A 16,756-nucleotide genomic window follows, 5' to 3' on the forward strand; every position below is an offset into this window, starting at 1 on the left:
TGATGTGAGGCTGACCGGACGGTAATTGTTTGGGTCGTTCTTTTTTCCCTTCTTGAAGATAGGGACCACATTCGCCCTCCTCCAATCTGCTGGGACTTCTCCTGTTCTCCAAGAACTCTCGAAGATGATTGCCAGTGGTTCTGAAATAACTTCCGCTAGTTCCTTCAATACTCTTGGATGTAGCTGATCTGGCCCTGGGGACTTGAATTCGTTTAGAGTGGCCAGGTGTTCCTGGACAACTTGTTTCCCTATTTGGGGTTGGATTTCCCCCAATCCTTCGTCCATTCCATGTTGCTGAGGTTGAAGATGGCTTTCTTTTTGTGAGAAGACCGAGGCAAAGAAGGCATTAAGCAGTTCTGCCTTTTCCCTATCCCCTGTCACCATCACCCCATCTACTCCTTGCAGTGGCCCTATCGCCTCCTTTTTCTTCCTTTTTCTACCAACATAAGCAAAAAAACCTTTTTTGTTGTTTTTTATGTCCCTGGCAAGCCTGAGCTCATTTTGCGCTTTAGCCTTGCGAACCTTTTCCCTACAGGAGTTGGCTATACGTTTGAATTCTTCTTTGGTGATTTCTCCCCTTTTCCACTTCTTGTGCATGTCACTTTTGAGCTTTAGCTCAGTTAGAAGTTCTTTGGACATCCATTCTGGCTTCTTTGCACTTGTCTTATTTTTCTTCTTTGTTGGCACTGTTTGTATTTGCGCCTTGAGTATTTCACTTTTGAAAAACTCCCATCCATCCTTAACTCCCTTGTCTTTTAATATCGGCGTCCATGGAATGCCGCTCAGTAATTCCTTCATTTTTTGGAAGTCAGCTCTCTTAAAGTCCAGAATGCGTGTTTGACTTGTCTTAGTTTCAGCAATCCTTTGTATTGCAAACTGCAGGAGCACATGGTCACTTGCCCCTAAGGATCCAACCACTTCAACTGTATTGATCAGGTCTTCCACATTTGTTAAGATTAGATCAAGAGTTGCTGATCCCCTTGTTGCCTCTTCTACCTTCTGGACCATAAAATTATCTGCAAGGCAAGTGAGGAATTTGTTGGACTTTGTACTCTTGGCTGAGTTTGTTTTCCAGCAGATATCGGGATAATTGAAATCGCCCATGACTACTATATCTCTTCTTTGTGCCTGTTTGGTCAGCTGTTGACAGAAGGCTTCATCAAGTCCTTCATCCTGACTCGGAGGTCTGTAGTAGACACCCACGACAAGATCTTTTTGAGTCCCGGTTCCCTTGATTCTTATCCAGATGCTTTCAAGCTGGTTTCCCGGATTACAGTCTTGCATTTCTTCTGCAACGTAACTGTTTTTGACATATAAAGCTACTCCCCCTCCTCTCCCCTTTGTTCTATTTCTGTGAAAGAGGTTATAGCCCTCAATGGTTAAATTCCAGTGATGGGAGTCATCCCACCAGGTTTCAGTGATGCCTATGACATCGTATGTGTGGTGCTGTGCTAGGAGTTGGAGTTCGTCTTGCTTATTTCCCATGCTCTGAGCATTAGTGTAAAGACATGTAAGCCCCTGTGACCTCCCCTCGAACTGTTTATTTGGGATTATTGTGCTCTCTGTACTTGGTCCTTGCTGTGTTTGTGCAGCCCTCCGTTTAGCCTTACGGCGGTTCCCTGTGGTCGTGGGTAATATAGTGTTCGCCAGGCTGTTGTTCCCCTCCCCCAGTGGATTTAGTTTAAAGTGCGCCTGATGAGGTTTGTGAGTCTGTGTGCAAAAAGATGTTTTCCTACTTGTGTGAGATGCACCCCATCGCTTGCCAGTAGTCCATCCTCTTGGAAGAGTAGACCATGGTCAAGGAAGCCAAAATGCTCCTCTTGACACCATTTTCTGAGCCAGTTATTGACCTGTACTATTTTTCCGGCCCTTGTAGAGCCATGTCCTACCACGGGGAGGAGGGATGAAAAGATCACATGTACATTATACAGTTTTAGCTTTGTTCCCAGAGCTCGAAAATCATTTGTGATCTTTTGAAAAGTATGCCTAGCGGTGTCATTGGTACCTACATGAATCAACATGAGGTGGGGAGGGTGATGGGGCTTTAGGAGCCTGCTGAGCCTCTGAGTGATATGGTGTATTTTTGCCCCCGGGAGGCAGCATGTTTCTCGAGCCATCCCATCCGGTCTGGAAATGATGGCTTCCGTTCCTCTAAGGAGGGAGTCACCTACTACCAAGACCTGTTTCCTTTGAGGATTGACAGGGTCCCTTTTGTGCAAGACAGTGTGTATGTCCCCTGAAGAGTGTTCCTGTTGAAGTGAATCATGTAGGTGTAAAGTGTTGTCCTCCTCCTCAACATCCCCAGTGCATTCATCAATGACAATCCATTGAGATACATCCGAGAGCCCATTACTCTCCCAAGGATGTTCCTGTTGCTCCTGGTCTATGATTGGGGATGGAGCATTTGCATGATTACATAAGTGTGACTGTGGTGATGCACTGTCCCCGTCAGGGCTATCCCCTGCGCATTGATCCAGGATGGTCCACTGAGTGGTATCTAAGAAACTGTGGTCCTCCACAAGATGTGTTTCCTGATTGTATGTTAATGATGTAAGAATTTCAAATCTGTTGTGTAAATGCAGCTGAGCAGAGGAGTTCTGCGGAGGCTGCCTGGTCCTGCGTCTCCTTCTATGGGTGACCTCCTTCCAAGCCTGAGGGTTGTCTACCTTTGAGTTGATCTCCCCATAAGGTTCCTGATCATGGTCTTGGTGGTGTTGGTGTGATGCAGGCTGCTGATCTACAGCAGCGTGTTGTGCAGTGTCCAAGAAGAGCTCGAGTGCCTGAATGTCCTTGAGGGTCTTAATACGGTGCTCGAGCTGTTGGATCCTCTGCTCCATCAGAGTCATCTGTTTGCATTTGGAGCAGATGTAGTTGTCTAGTTTTTGTGTGAAAAAGCGGAACATGCGACAGCTGGTGCATGTGATGGGAATGTTTTGCTTTTGTTGCATCTCTTGGTGAGCGTGGTGGCCAAGTGGGATCTTTTTACAGTTAAGTAATATGCACGCACTTTATGTGCAGACTGCAACAAACCACGTCTTTGTGTATTTGTTTATGTTGCTTTGTTTCCTGTATGTACTGCAAAGGATAGTTAGTAAAGGTGTCTGGCAGATAGTCTGGTAAAGGCTCTGGCAGAAACTCACACTGGCAAATAAAGCTTTCCCAGAAACTCAATTAACAGGGGACAATGCCTGCTGTCAATCAACTTAAGTACCTGGCTCTCTTTCAACACAACAGTCACACAACAGTTAGACTTTGACCACAGGAGCCAAGCCCAAACTCAGTTTAAAATCTTAGCCAAATCTTAGCCAAATCCTACCTGAAGCCAGGGAGCAAAAATGTCCTCCTGCTTCCTCTGCTTCTGCGAGAACCAACTGCCCTTCTGGGATCAGGCTCTGGCAGAAACTCACACTGGCAAATAAAGCTTTCCCAGAAACTCAATTAACAGGGGACAATGCCTGCTGTCAATCAACTTAAGTACCTGGCTCTCTTTCAACACAACAGTCACACAACAGTTAGACTTTGACCACAGGAGCCAAGCCCAAACTCAGTTTAAAATCTTAGCCAAATCTTAGCCAAATCCTACCTGAAGCCAGGGAGCAAAAATGTCCTCCTGCTTCCTCTGCTTCTGCGAGAACCAACTGCCCTTCTGGGATCAGGCTCTGGCAGAAACTCACACTGGCAAATAAAGCTTTCCCAGAAACTCAATTAACAGGGGACAATGCCTGCTGTCAATCAACTTAAGTACCTGGCTCTCTTTCAACACAACAGTCACACAACAGTTAGACTTTGACCACAGGAGCCAAGCCCAAACTCAGTTTAAAATCTTAGCCAAATCTTAGCCAAATCCTACCTGAAGCCAGGGAGCAAAAATGTCCTCCTGCTTCCTCTGCTTCTGCGAGAACCAACTGCCCTTCTGGGATCAGGCTCTGGCAGAAACTCACACTGGCAAATAAAGCTTTCCCAGAAACTCAATTAACAGGGGACAATGCCTGCTGTCAATCAACTTAAGTACCTGGCTCTCTTTCAACACAACAGTCACACAACAGTTAGACTTTGACCACAGGAGCCAAGCCCAAACTCAGTTTAAAATCTTAGCCAAATCTTAGCCAAATCCTACCTGAAGCCAGGGAGCAAAAATGTCCTCCTGCTTCCTCTGCTTCTGCGAGAACCAACTGCCCTTCTGGGATCAGGCTCTGGCAGAAACTCACACTGGCAAATAAAGCTTTCCCAGAAACTCAATTAACAGGGGACAATGCCTGCTGTCAATCAACTTAAGTACCTGGCTCTCTTTCAACACAACAGTCACACAACAGTTAGACTTTGACCACAGGAGCCAAGCCCAAACTCAGTTTAAAATCTTAGCCAAATCTTAGCCAAATCCTACCTGAAGCCAGGGAGCAAAAATGTCCTCCTGCTTCCTCTGCTTCTGCGAGAACCAACTGCCCTTCTGGGATCAGGCTCTGGCAGAAACTCACACTGGCAAATAAAGCTTTCCCAGAAACTCAATTAACAGGGGACAATGCCTGCTGTCAATCAACTTAAGTACCTGGCTCTCTTTCAACACAACAGTCACACAACAGTTAGACTTTGACCACAGGAGCCAAGCCCAAACTCAGTTTAAAATCTTAGCCAAATCTTAGCCAAATCCTACCTGAAGCCAGGGAGCAAAAATGTCCTCCTGCTTCCTCTGCTTCTGCGAGAACCAACTGCCCTTCTGGGATCAGGCTCTGGCAGAAACTCACACTGGCAAATAAAGCTTTCCCAGAAACTCAATTAACAGGGGACAATGCCTGCTGTCAATCAACTTAAGTACCTGGCTCTCTTTCAACACAACAGTCACACAACAGTTAGACTTTGACCACAGGAGCCAAGCCCAAACTCAGTTTAAAATCTTAGCCAAATCTTAGCCAAATCCTACCTGAAGCCAGGGAGCAAAAATGTCCTCCTGCTTCCTCTGCTTCTGCGAGAACCAACTGCCCTTCTGGGATCAGGCTCTGGCAGAAACTCACACTGGCAAATAAAGCTTTCCCAGAAACTCAATTAACAGGGGACAATGCCTGCTGTCAATCAACTTAAGTACCTGGCTCTCTTTCAACACAACAGTCACACAACAGTTAGACTTTGACCACAGGAGCCAAGCCCAAACTCAGTTTAAAATCTTAGCCAAATCTTAGCCAAATCCTACCTGAAGCCAGGGAGCAAAAATGTCCTCCTGCTTCCTCTGCTTCTGCGAGAACCAACTGCCCTTCTGGGATCAGGCTCTGGCAGAAACTCACACTGGCAAATAAAGCTTTCCCAGAAACTCAATTAACAGGGGACAATGCCTGCTGTCAATCAACTTAAGTACCTGGCTCTCTTTCAACACAACAGTCACACAACAGTTAGACTTTGACCACAGGAGCCAAGCCCAAACTCAGTTTAAAATCTTAGCCAAATCTTAGCCAAATCCTACCTGAAGCCAGGGAGCAAAAATGTCCTCCTGCTTCCTCTGCTTCTGCGAGAACCAACTGCCCTTCTGGGATCAGGCTCTGGCAGAAACTCACACTGGCAAATAAAGCTTTCCCAGAAACTCAATTAACAGGGGACAATGCCTGCTGTCAATCAACTTAAGTACCTGGCTCTCTTTCAACACAACAGTCACACAACAGTTAGACTTTGACCACAGGAGCCAAGCCCAAACTCAGTTTAAAATCTTAGCCAAATCTTAGCCAAATCCTACCTGAAGCCAGGGAGCAAAAATGTCCTCCTGCTTCCTCTGCTTCTGCGAGAACCAACTGCCCTTCTGGGATCAGGCTCTGGCAGAAACTCACACTGGCAAATAAAGCTTTCCCAGAAACTCAATTAACAGGGGACAATGCCTGCTGTCAATCAACTTAAGTACCTGGCTCTCTTTCAACACAACAGTCACACAACAGTTAGACTTTGACCACAGGAGCCAAGCCCAAACTCAGTTTAAAATCTTAGCCAAATCTTAGCCAAATCCTACCTGAAGCCAGGGAGCAAAAATGTCCTCCTGCTTCCTCTGCTTCTGCGAGAACCAACTGCCCTTCTGGGATCAGGCTCTGGCAGAAACTCACACTGGCAAATAAAGCTTTCCCAGAAACTCAATTAACAGGGGACAATGCCTGCTGTCAATCAACTTAAGTACCTGGCTCTCTTTCAACACAACAGTCACACAACAGTTAGACTTTGACCACAGGAGCCAAGCCCAAACTCAGTTTAAAATCTTAGCCAAATCTTAGCCAAATCCTACCTGAAGCCAGGGAGCAAAAATGTCCTCCTGCTTCCTCTGCTTCTGCGAGAACCAACTGCCCTTCTGGGATCAGGCTCTGGCAGAAACTCACACTGGCAAATAAAGCTTTCCCAGAAACTCAATTAACAGGGGACAATGCCTGCTGTCAATCAACTTAAGTACCTGGCTCTCTTTCAACACAACAGTCACACAACAGTTAGACTTTGACCACAGGAGCCAAGCCCAAACTCAGTTTAAAATCTTAGCCAAATCTTAGCCAAATCCTACCTGAAGCCAGGGAGCAAAAATGTCCTCCTGCTTCCTCTGCTTCTGCGAGAACCAACTTTCACCCCCAAATTTCAATTCTCTTGCCTCCTACCAAAAGATCCTTACTTTGTTAACATCTACCACATATCTAAGAACTACAACAATATTTTCTTCATCAATCCAAAACATAACAAAGTTATCCTCTATATCCAGGAGAACACTACTAGATAAATCCATTGCAGATATTCCTGAAGCTACATAAGAAATAAACATAAAACGAACTGCAACATTCGCAGTTCTTTTCTGCGCCCTTTTGTTTTATTTCTGAAGAAATCCATGCTGGTATTTTAATCAGAGCAGAAGCAAACGAGACATGAAAACATTACATTTTCCTACATGTTTCTAACTGTAGTTTCCAACACTTCAAATGACAAAAAGACTCTTAGACAGACAGGCTTGCCAAACAATATAACTGTGTTTTTGATTTGATTTTCAATACAGTGACAAACATCTGGTTAATATTTTGGAATACAAAAATATGTCTTTGAGCAAATAGTTAATCCACAAAAGTTCTCTCTTAGTGGGAATTTAATTGCCTTATACTGTGTCAGTTGTACCTCTTTGCTGGTCTTGTCATATGGACAATCTGTTTCATCTGGCTGATTGCTCATAATATAGCCTATGGATAATTTCCCCCTGATTTCCACAACTGTCAACCACAATTTGGTAACAAACAAAAATAGCTTCTCTTCCAGTGACTTCAGCTTGCAATAACTAAGGCAGAATCCCTCAACCTTTTTTGGGGGGTGTGTTGGGGCTGCTTTATACCTCGTATCACTTCAGATGATTTCAAGACATTTAACCTATTTTTCATAGGAGATGAATCCTGCACAATCATGGTGGTGATGACATGCTTCTGTGTGATATGGATGGATATTTTTGAAAAGTAATAAGCAACAATACATTATAATTTAACTTCATTCACTCTGTGATAGGAATTTGCACATTTCTACAAACAGTGTTTGGGATGTTGAAAAACATCCATAAGATTCTAATAGCTCATTGATGCTTATTACTTTTCAAGAGCATCCATCCATATCACACAGAAGGATGTCATCACCACTTCAGTTGTTCATATCTGACCCTCCAGATGTTGTTGATCTGGAACTTCCAGTAAAGCCAAACATTAAAGAATTCTGGGATTTGCAGTTGAAGAATATCTGAATGGCTACATAATCTTTACTTCTGATCTAGGCTCAGAACTTTGAGTGCTTCACTCATACAGCATTTTTGTTCCATTTGGAGAAAATGACTTGGACAGCTGGCAAATGTACTTTTGCCAATGTGTGTCATGAAGTTGCTTAGTTGCACAATGTGCCTATATAATTATTTCTGGACTTCTATATCTATGTATGCACACACACACACACACATCTTTAAAAATACCGCTTCCAAAGAATCTGACCTTGCAGAGGTTATACTCAGTTACCAATGCCCAGGCAGAAGAAAATAGAAATTGTCCTGACTCCTTACCACTCTCCAAAAGTGTAAAGGTAACGGAACTAAAGATTTAATTCAACCCAAAACATGTGTTGAAATGAAAGGGAGAAATTTTAGTGCTCTGCACTCGTATGAAAACGTTTCGTAAACTCTAAGATGAATTCTAAAAGAAAGGATTTGGCTCTGAACAGTGTAATTCAATTCTTGTGGCTAGATAAAAATACTGAGACCCAGGAGATCTTTCTTTTTGGTGTTCTAATCTCAGCTGTATCACTGCTTCAGACTGCTTTTTATGTTTTCTATTGGTTTGTGGTGACCCAGATTGAAAATTGAGATATAGCGGTAAAGCTCAGGAGAAATGAAAAGTTACAAGTCTGAACCCCTTTTAGATAAACAATTACAAAAAGAAAGAAGGTAGTTTGTTGGAAGAAGCTTATAATAGACTGGGGAAAGGGAAGAATATTTGTTTGTATAATGTAAGGGTTTTTTTTACAATTGCATTTATAATAAACCTGATGCCATAACACTTTTAAAAGAATTCAATCTGTTCACTAATGTTATCTTACTTTGCTTGTCCAATCTATTGTTATAAATTATACATTTCAGTTTTTCACGTAACACATTGAACAGGTGGGGGAAAGCTTCCTATTATCTAATGGTATTTGGCATTGCTACAGGGCCTAAATAAACCTCTTCTATCTTTCTTTGATTAATGTTGCTACCTAACTGAATTCAGCATAAGTGTTTATCCACAGACTCCCTGCTTTGTTCCTCCATCCAAGCATCAGATATCTCCCAATAACTAAATGAAGCAACCTGCGAGATAACATTTCATACCCATCAATCTGGTTTTTTTTAAGTGAAAGAATTATACAAAGCTTGGGAAAGTTACTTTTAATACTACAGCTCCCAGAATCTCTTAGGAAGCATGGCGATATGGCCACTCAAAAGGTATCTTTCCCAAATATTATTTTTCAATTTCACATTTTATAACACAATATGTCAAGCCTATCTTAAGTCAATGATTTTTAATTCTCTTTATTAACTTCAAATAAAGAAGAAATAAAATTCCTTTAGGCAAACATTTGCCTGCCCTTCAGAAAGATCTGTCATAAATGTTTGATAGTGTTACAGAAAATTGGTGGACCAATTTCACACACCATTTTAATTGTCCATTAAATGACCTTGAAATTATCAAGGATATTTACATTTAATAAATGAGTTCATACTTAAACATAAATGATAATAATTTGCTACCATAGGGATGCAGCCAGAGCATGAAGGGATAAAGGAAAGCACAAGACTGAGACTTGCTAATGTTTTGCACATACACTAAACAAATATGTCTTCTTTTACAATAAAATCATAACAGAAATATCTTCGTGGGGTGTAATGAAGCATGAATTTTTGGTTTACAGATGTCATGTTTAATTGTGTATTTGTGTTTTAAAAAGGGTAAGTATTACAGTTATTGCATCTCAGCACTCAGAGGCTGGTTGACATGGAGAAGTACGCGGAGGCAACTGCCGTTTTGTTGAAAAAGGCAGAGTTTAAAAAGGTGATTCAGTCTGTGCTCTGATGAGGCACAGGGAAGATTGATCCTAGGTTGAGGGGTTCAGGGAGGCTCAATTGTTCATTTTGAGTCGGTTTAAAATAAGTCTGGTGACTTATTTAATGTAGTCTGTGTTCTGGTAAGGAACAGAGAATCTGTGATTGTATATCACAAGGGTGACTATGGTTTAAAAGTAGCAGAGGAAGAAGTTCTAACTACTTTAAGTAAAAGAAACGTCTTACCTCATTCTAGTATTGTAACTGTTAATAAAAGTGCCTCTAAGTGAGAAACAAAATTGTAACCACTAAGCTCTGTGCCTGAATAAACTTGTTATTGTTCCTCCAACATCTAAGCCTCTGTTGCATATATTATAAACCAAGTTGTGTTACCATCTAAAGTGAATAAGAAGAAGAAAGAAAAAAAAGCAAATTAAAAGGTCTCCTCTCTGAATCTTTGGTGGTTGAATCTTTCCAAATTGGTGGCAGTCATTATTAGTTCTTTACAAATTTAGGGCAGTGGGTGGGATAAAAAGATTTCCCCCTGCCTGAAGGAACCTCAGTCGTTATTAGTTCATTACATGGGGAAACTCACTTCCATACAATAAACTATTCCTATGCACAAGATTTCTACACTGATTGATCTCATTGAAGTCTCTGGCAAGCCATTATCAATGCTAATGGATTGCAAACATGTCTGTCTTAAGTTGTGTTGCTGTGTGCTCTCAACAGTTCTGACTTATGGCACTCCTAAGATCAGTGATTCTCAACCTGTGGATCCCCAGGTGTTTTGGCCTACAACTCCAGAAATCCCAGGCAGTTTATCAGCTGTTAGGATTTCTGGGAGTTGTAGGCCAAAACATCAGGTTGAGAACCTCTGCCTAAGATGAATCTATCATGGTATTTTCTTAGCAAGATTTGTTCAGAGGGCTATTGCCCTACTCTGAAGCAGAGGGAATATGACTTGCTATGAGTGCGGTTTGAACCTTGGAATCCCAGAGTCCTATTTCAATACTTAAACCACGACACCACACTGGCTCTCTATCTTATGTTACATTTTATCATCATGACCAAATTTCAATTTGAAAATATTTGATAATGACATGTTATTTATTGCTATTCTAACTGGGATGCTGAATAACTTAATTCAAAATGTGATTCCATGACTTCAAAGATGAACAATTCATGTATCATCACATATTATGAAATAGGCTCCTATGCAGCCTGTTACCACAACTCAGTAAAGAGGGATCCCATCTCTTGAACTCCCTCATTTGTACATCTTAGAAATAGGTTCCATGTCAACCTAGGAGTTGGTTCATAATGTGCTATCCACATTTTCCTCATAATCGATGAAAAATAACCAAGCTTGAGAAAGGCTTGATGGGATATATCATCGACAGAAGCCTTGCTAAAAGTCAATGCACCGTGAATTGAGTGCAACAATAAGAACAGCACACAGTCTTTCTGGCAATAGCAACACCATATGGGATTTAGATTCCCAAAAGTCTTTTCTTCACTGCTGAAAAAATGATATAACAGATTGGTAAATGTTATCCTTCGGGACAGACATGTCAAGTGATATGCATATTTCACTCTATGTAGCTAGCTAATTAGCTACATAGGACATTCCACTTTAAAAATCTTATTCAACATTATTAAGAAGATGATAATATTTCCAAAAAGGTCATCACAATGATGTGATGCTTTCAGCAATTTTTTAAAAAATATTCATTTCCTGAATCTGGCAGTCATTCAAGAGGGTGCCTTTATAGTGAAATTGCTTTGCTTGGTGGTGTTCATCTGGCAGTAATACCTTCCATTTAAATATGTTTAAATCTCAAGACACTTTTGCATTAGTCTTACAAAACAGGGCCACCCTGCATAAGCTTAATAAAGGATTTTCCAGTCATATTGAGTACTAAGCGGTGCAAACTACTGCTTTAACTTACCTAAAGAAAATATTCTGACTACATGGGGATAATACACCAACATTTTCTCTTGCCTTTTATTTTAACAACTTTGATTGAAATGGAGTGGGGAATTTGACTCATATTTCTAGGGAATATATTCTTTTTGTGTAACACTAGGGGAGAGCGTCCTGGCCCCTAGTATTTATCTTTCAAAAGGAATTAAATCAATCGAACCCTCATGAAGAATTTGAAATGACTTAAAAGGATGGGAGGAGAATTAAATGCAAATTGTTTCTATTGCTCCTGGGAGGCAATTGAGTGCCGAGATAGAATCAGTGCAGTAGTTCATAAAGCTGGCTATACTATAAGAACAAAAATATCAATTTAATTGTGGTAAGGTAAAGAGAAATTGAATACAATTTTTCAATTTTGGGGCAGAATTTTTTTTTAAACAAAATAAAATATCTCATAGTGGCATTACTTTAGAAGACTGATACTTGTTTTTTTCTGATTCAAAAATATGCATTTTCAAGTAGTAAAACACTGAAGGCATTTTGTGATACAGGCCTAGTGTCCCAATAAGAGACTTCAGTGAACTTGCGAGCCAACCTGCTTCCCACAAAACCCACTGGGGACTTGAACCTCTTCCCACCATTTTAGCACATAATGTCTGCTTTATCCTTCAAAGCACGATGCATACAGCATCTATCCTTGTTTCCAAGGTTAACATGTTCCACATCTACCCACAGTTCTGTTATGGTTGGAAGCAAGGATAATAGAAACTTTGAGAAGCATCTAGTCTTATAAACAAGGTATGTGGACTAAAAAAAGCAGAGGAGGAGAGATTTTACTGTTGTCACCATGGAAAATTCCTAGGTAGGGATGTAGAGGGGGGGGGGTGCTTAGAGGCAGAGGTAGGGGGTGTCCTTTTCCCTTGGCAGCAAGTGAGCCATGGTGGCAATGAAATACAATGAAATTCATTCATATCTGCCCAGAGGTGTCTATGGCAGGAGCCGGCACAGTGTGCTCTTGGTTCTCTTATGTTCCAATCTTAGCTGCTTCTTACTGCTAGTGGTCCAAAGTTTATACCTTTGGCTTCCTTACAAGGCAAAACATTCAGTAAATTTCCTATGGACGATCCACATTCTTCTTCCCTTGGTAGGCACTGTACATGGCCAACACCCGTTTTCCCATTATTTCCCAGCAGCTAACTGAAATGTTTGGAAAGCATGTGAAATAATGCCTCTCATGGGACTGCCTCAGAATGCAATAAGGATTCATTTTTTTTGTTTTTGTTTTTGAAATACCATAGGGCACACTCTTCCCACATAGTGACACTGGAAGCAAAACTAGCTCTCAGCTTGAACACAAATGTGAGACATGCTTTTCTGACTGTACACTGGATCATGGAAGGATTCATAATGATTCATTTTTTAAGTGGCTTCTCCGTCTTTCTATTATGTCGCCTATTTCTGCTGGAAATGTATCTATGTGTTTTAGAGCTACCTACTCTGGGACAGTCACTTTCAATTTAATAAAACCGTGCTACAGCAAATGGATGGTGGAATGGAATATTAAAACCCTGTTAGCTACTTATGTATAGACCAGTTTGCATGCAATTTCGATCCCTCTGTGTTTGTCTCTGTCTCTTATTTGCTCCCCATAACCCCATAGCTTTGTGACTGTAATATTCCACCAAGGCAACAAGAAATAGGAACAGCCATCTGTCAGGTTGAGAATTAATCCATGTCTAGCCCCATGTAAATTTGTTTCATTGTTTCCTCTTTTCTGCATATTATTCATGGAAATAGCCAATGAGGTAAGAGAAATTCAGAGTGCCAGAGAAGACTGACCTTTCAGACTTAGTCCTAATATGATGTTGACTTCCTGAGACTCCAAATAAAGCCCAGGGAACTACTTGTTTTGGTATGGAATACCTAGAGGCAAGTTACTGAAATAGCTTAGGATATAATTTGTAAAACTATAGGATGTGAAGTCAATTTCTGTCCAGTGATCCTTGGCAATACACTTTGGCCACCACATTGCTTCCATTCTCAATTTTAGCCTACATTCTGTCTGGAAACAAAAGACGGGGAAGAGTCAAAACGTATAAAGGCATTTGCTTCCCTTTGAGGGCAGATTTATACAGTTTGAAGTAGAAAAATCATGTTAATTTTTGGAGGACAGGGCTTTAGAATACTTCAGGGGCTACAAAAGTGGGGCTTGTGGACCACATGTTCATATTATGTCAGATCAATTGGCAAACCCACTTGCTAATGGCATTATAGCAAAGGATTTGATCAATGTTTCAAAATTTTCTTCTTAGATAACAGAGAAAGCCTTGGTGTTCCTGTTATGCGTTGTTATGTGTGGTGCAAAAGAGACGGTTGGATCCTCTAACTATAACAGCAAGAGCTGAGTTTTAGTACATAAATGACATTTTACCACTGGGTCCAAATGATCTCACCAGTCAAAGTGGGGCAACCCTTGTATAAAGAAAGGTCAATACCACACTGTAGAGGCAATTATATCTTGCTATGCATCTTGAGGGCTGTATTTGAAAGACTCATCTTCATTTTGCCAACCCAGTTCCCATTCTAGAAACAGAGTGGGAGCAGTAGAGTTTGATGGAATGATATGCTGGTTTTCCAAAGTATGAATATAAATATACTTAAGGATTACAAATTCCAAATAAATAAAACCATGCTGATCCAGGTACTTATCTTTAACCTGACTTTTTTCTATTAAAGTAAATACACTTTCTTGACTTCTTGGAGCTTCTAAAAATATGCATGTTAGTTGAAACCCTGTCCATGTTGTTATGGCATGCAATGAAGTGTAAAATTAACAAACATACTCAGTGCAAAATTGTGCACCATTCAGCTGGCTCATAAATCATTTATATACATGTTTGGTTATCCTGTCTCTTACATTTTCATTCAAGGTTTCAACTGGACTACTTATCTACATTTTTCTTTTCATTTTTTTCTGTACACTCAATTATTGTGAGCTTTATGTATGAGGTTGATAAAAAAATAAATTGTAATGTGTAGAGGCATACGATCCAGTAGGTAAGCACCTTAGTAACAAGAGAATATTCTCCTCTCCTCATCATCATAATTTATTATAATCACCAATGTAATTACTGTATAACTGTTATCATTTTTATTAGATGGCACACATTCTACATAAAGTAGTGTTTAGGATGCAAAAACATCCATATTTAAGTATCATTGAACAGGCTGCATGGTATAATGGTTTGAGCATTGGGCTATGGCGTTCAAATCCCTGCTCGGACATGGAAGCTCACTAGGTACTTTTGAGCAAATCATATTTTCTCAACTTCAGAGGAAAGTGCTGGCAACCCCCCCCCCCCCCCGAACACATCTCACCAAGAAAACCCCCATACTAGGTTTGTCATCATAAGTTGGAAACAGCTTAAAGTCACACAATGAATTGTCTCATTGAAATGAGTCCTTCTTCTGAGTCAACAGGAATGTCATTCTTATACTGTATCTGTAATTCACCTTTCTTCCAATGAGCTAAAGATAGCACACACTACTTCACTCTAACCCAGTGGTTCTCAAAGTGTGCTCCATGGAATACTTGGGGCTTCACGAAGCATACTGAGGGGCTCCATCCTTCTCTTCGCTTCAAGCTTTCTCTCTGTTTTCTTGATCTTTCCCCTCCCTCGCCTCCCATGCTCCCAAAAAGCATTTTTTTTCTTGCCTCCCTCATTGTCCAGATTTTCCCCCCCTCACCTTGCTTGTTTCCAAAACCCTGTTTCCCTCTCACTGCTCAGGAGATGCTTTGACTGTGCTTTTTCTGCATGGCAGTAGGGAGTTGAACTGGCTGGCCCCTGGGATTGATCCTATTACTACTACTACTACTACCACCATGTTTTCCCCAAAATAAGACACTGTCTTATATTTATTTTTCCTCAAGAAGACACACTATAGCTTATTTTCAGGGTATGTCTTATTTTTATTAATTATGGTACAACAATATGCATTTATTCAGATACAGTGGTGAGTAAAATGGCAGCCACAGCTTTACTTCTTTTCTCTGAGGACACACAAAACCTAAAGCAGAGCGTTTTGCTCCTCACTTCACTGAGGAGACTTCTCGGGGAAGTAGTGCTGCCAGCTGTGGCCCCGTTGGAGCCAGTGATTCACTCCCTCTCTCACTCACTTGCCTTGCTTGGCCTGGCCCGAAAGGAAGAAAAAAACAGAAGTGGAAGGGGGAAAAGAAAGAGAAGGAGGAGTCAGGAAGTGAGAGGGAGGGAGGCCCGAATTCGCCTCTGCTACAGAAAGTTCTTGCATTTTACTTTCTATGTCCTCCTCTATGCCTCAGCTTCTATCACTATGTCTTATTTTAGAGGTATGGTTTATATTATGCAAATGCTTAGAAATCCTGCTACAGCTTATTTTATGGGTATGTCTTCTTTTCAGGGAAACATGGTACTAATACAAAGGCTGGGTGGCCACCTGTTGGGGGTACTTTGATTGTGCTTTTCCTGTATGGCAGAAGAGGGTTGGACTAGATGGCCCCAAGGGTTTGAAATACTGTTAAGTTTATGTTGGTTAAAATTGTTCTTCATTCTAATTATAGTATTATCCTTTCTTTCCTTTTTTTGTGCTACAAATGAGATATGTGCATACGAATTTGTTCATTTTTTTCCAATTAGTTTACACAAACGCTCTCCACCCATCTACCAATGGACAAGCCCATCTGTCAAATTTTAAAACACAATGCTTCAAAAAGTTTGCCCATGCCAAATGGATACACACTCTCTCTCACACACACACAATATAATATAATATAATAACATTCCTTGGTGCTCCACAATAAACTTTTGCTTCAAAAAGGGCTCCACAACTGAAAAAGTTTGAGATTACTGCTCTAACTAATAAAACACACTGGCTCTTTATACATGCTGCTATAGGACCAAGTTGTTACACTCATTCCCTGAGGTGGGAGAATTAAACACATTGTTTAATATCCTTTCTACTGGACTTTGAATCAACAAAATTCAAAGTTTTGATAAGCAAGTCAGGTAGATTAATTGCAACATCATGGGCCAATATACGTTAGTTCTTCAACCTCATCTTCTGTCCTCACATCTCCTATTAGGCATTGGCAGAGAAGACTATTCTCCAACTGGTCCCAAGGCACATCTGTTACGCCAGAATAATGCATTCTATAAAGTAGAAACACACACCCCAAAGTGGCCTAATTTGTCTGATTCATTCAAATTACCAAATTGTATGTCAGGGAATTCGGATGGTTTTGGCAA

General features: G+C 40.9%; 1 protein-coding gene across 5 annotated transcripts in view; it reads right to left on the minus strand.

Moving 5' to 3' along the window:
• The window catches only part of adgrb3 (adhesion G protein-coupled receptor B3), a 678,053-nt gene that overhangs the window by 259,939 nt on the left and 401,358 nt on the right, over positions 1-16,756 (minus strand). The gene's annotated exons all lie outside the window — the stretch shown is intronic.

Source organism: Anolis carolinensis, chromosome 1, assembly GCF_035594765.1.
Source record: "Anolis carolinensis isolate JA03-04 chromosome 1, rAnoCar3.1.pri, whole genome shotgun sequence".
Lineage (NCBI taxonomy): Eukaryota > Metazoa > Chordata > Lepidosauria > Squamata > Dactyloidae > Anolis > Anolis carolinensis.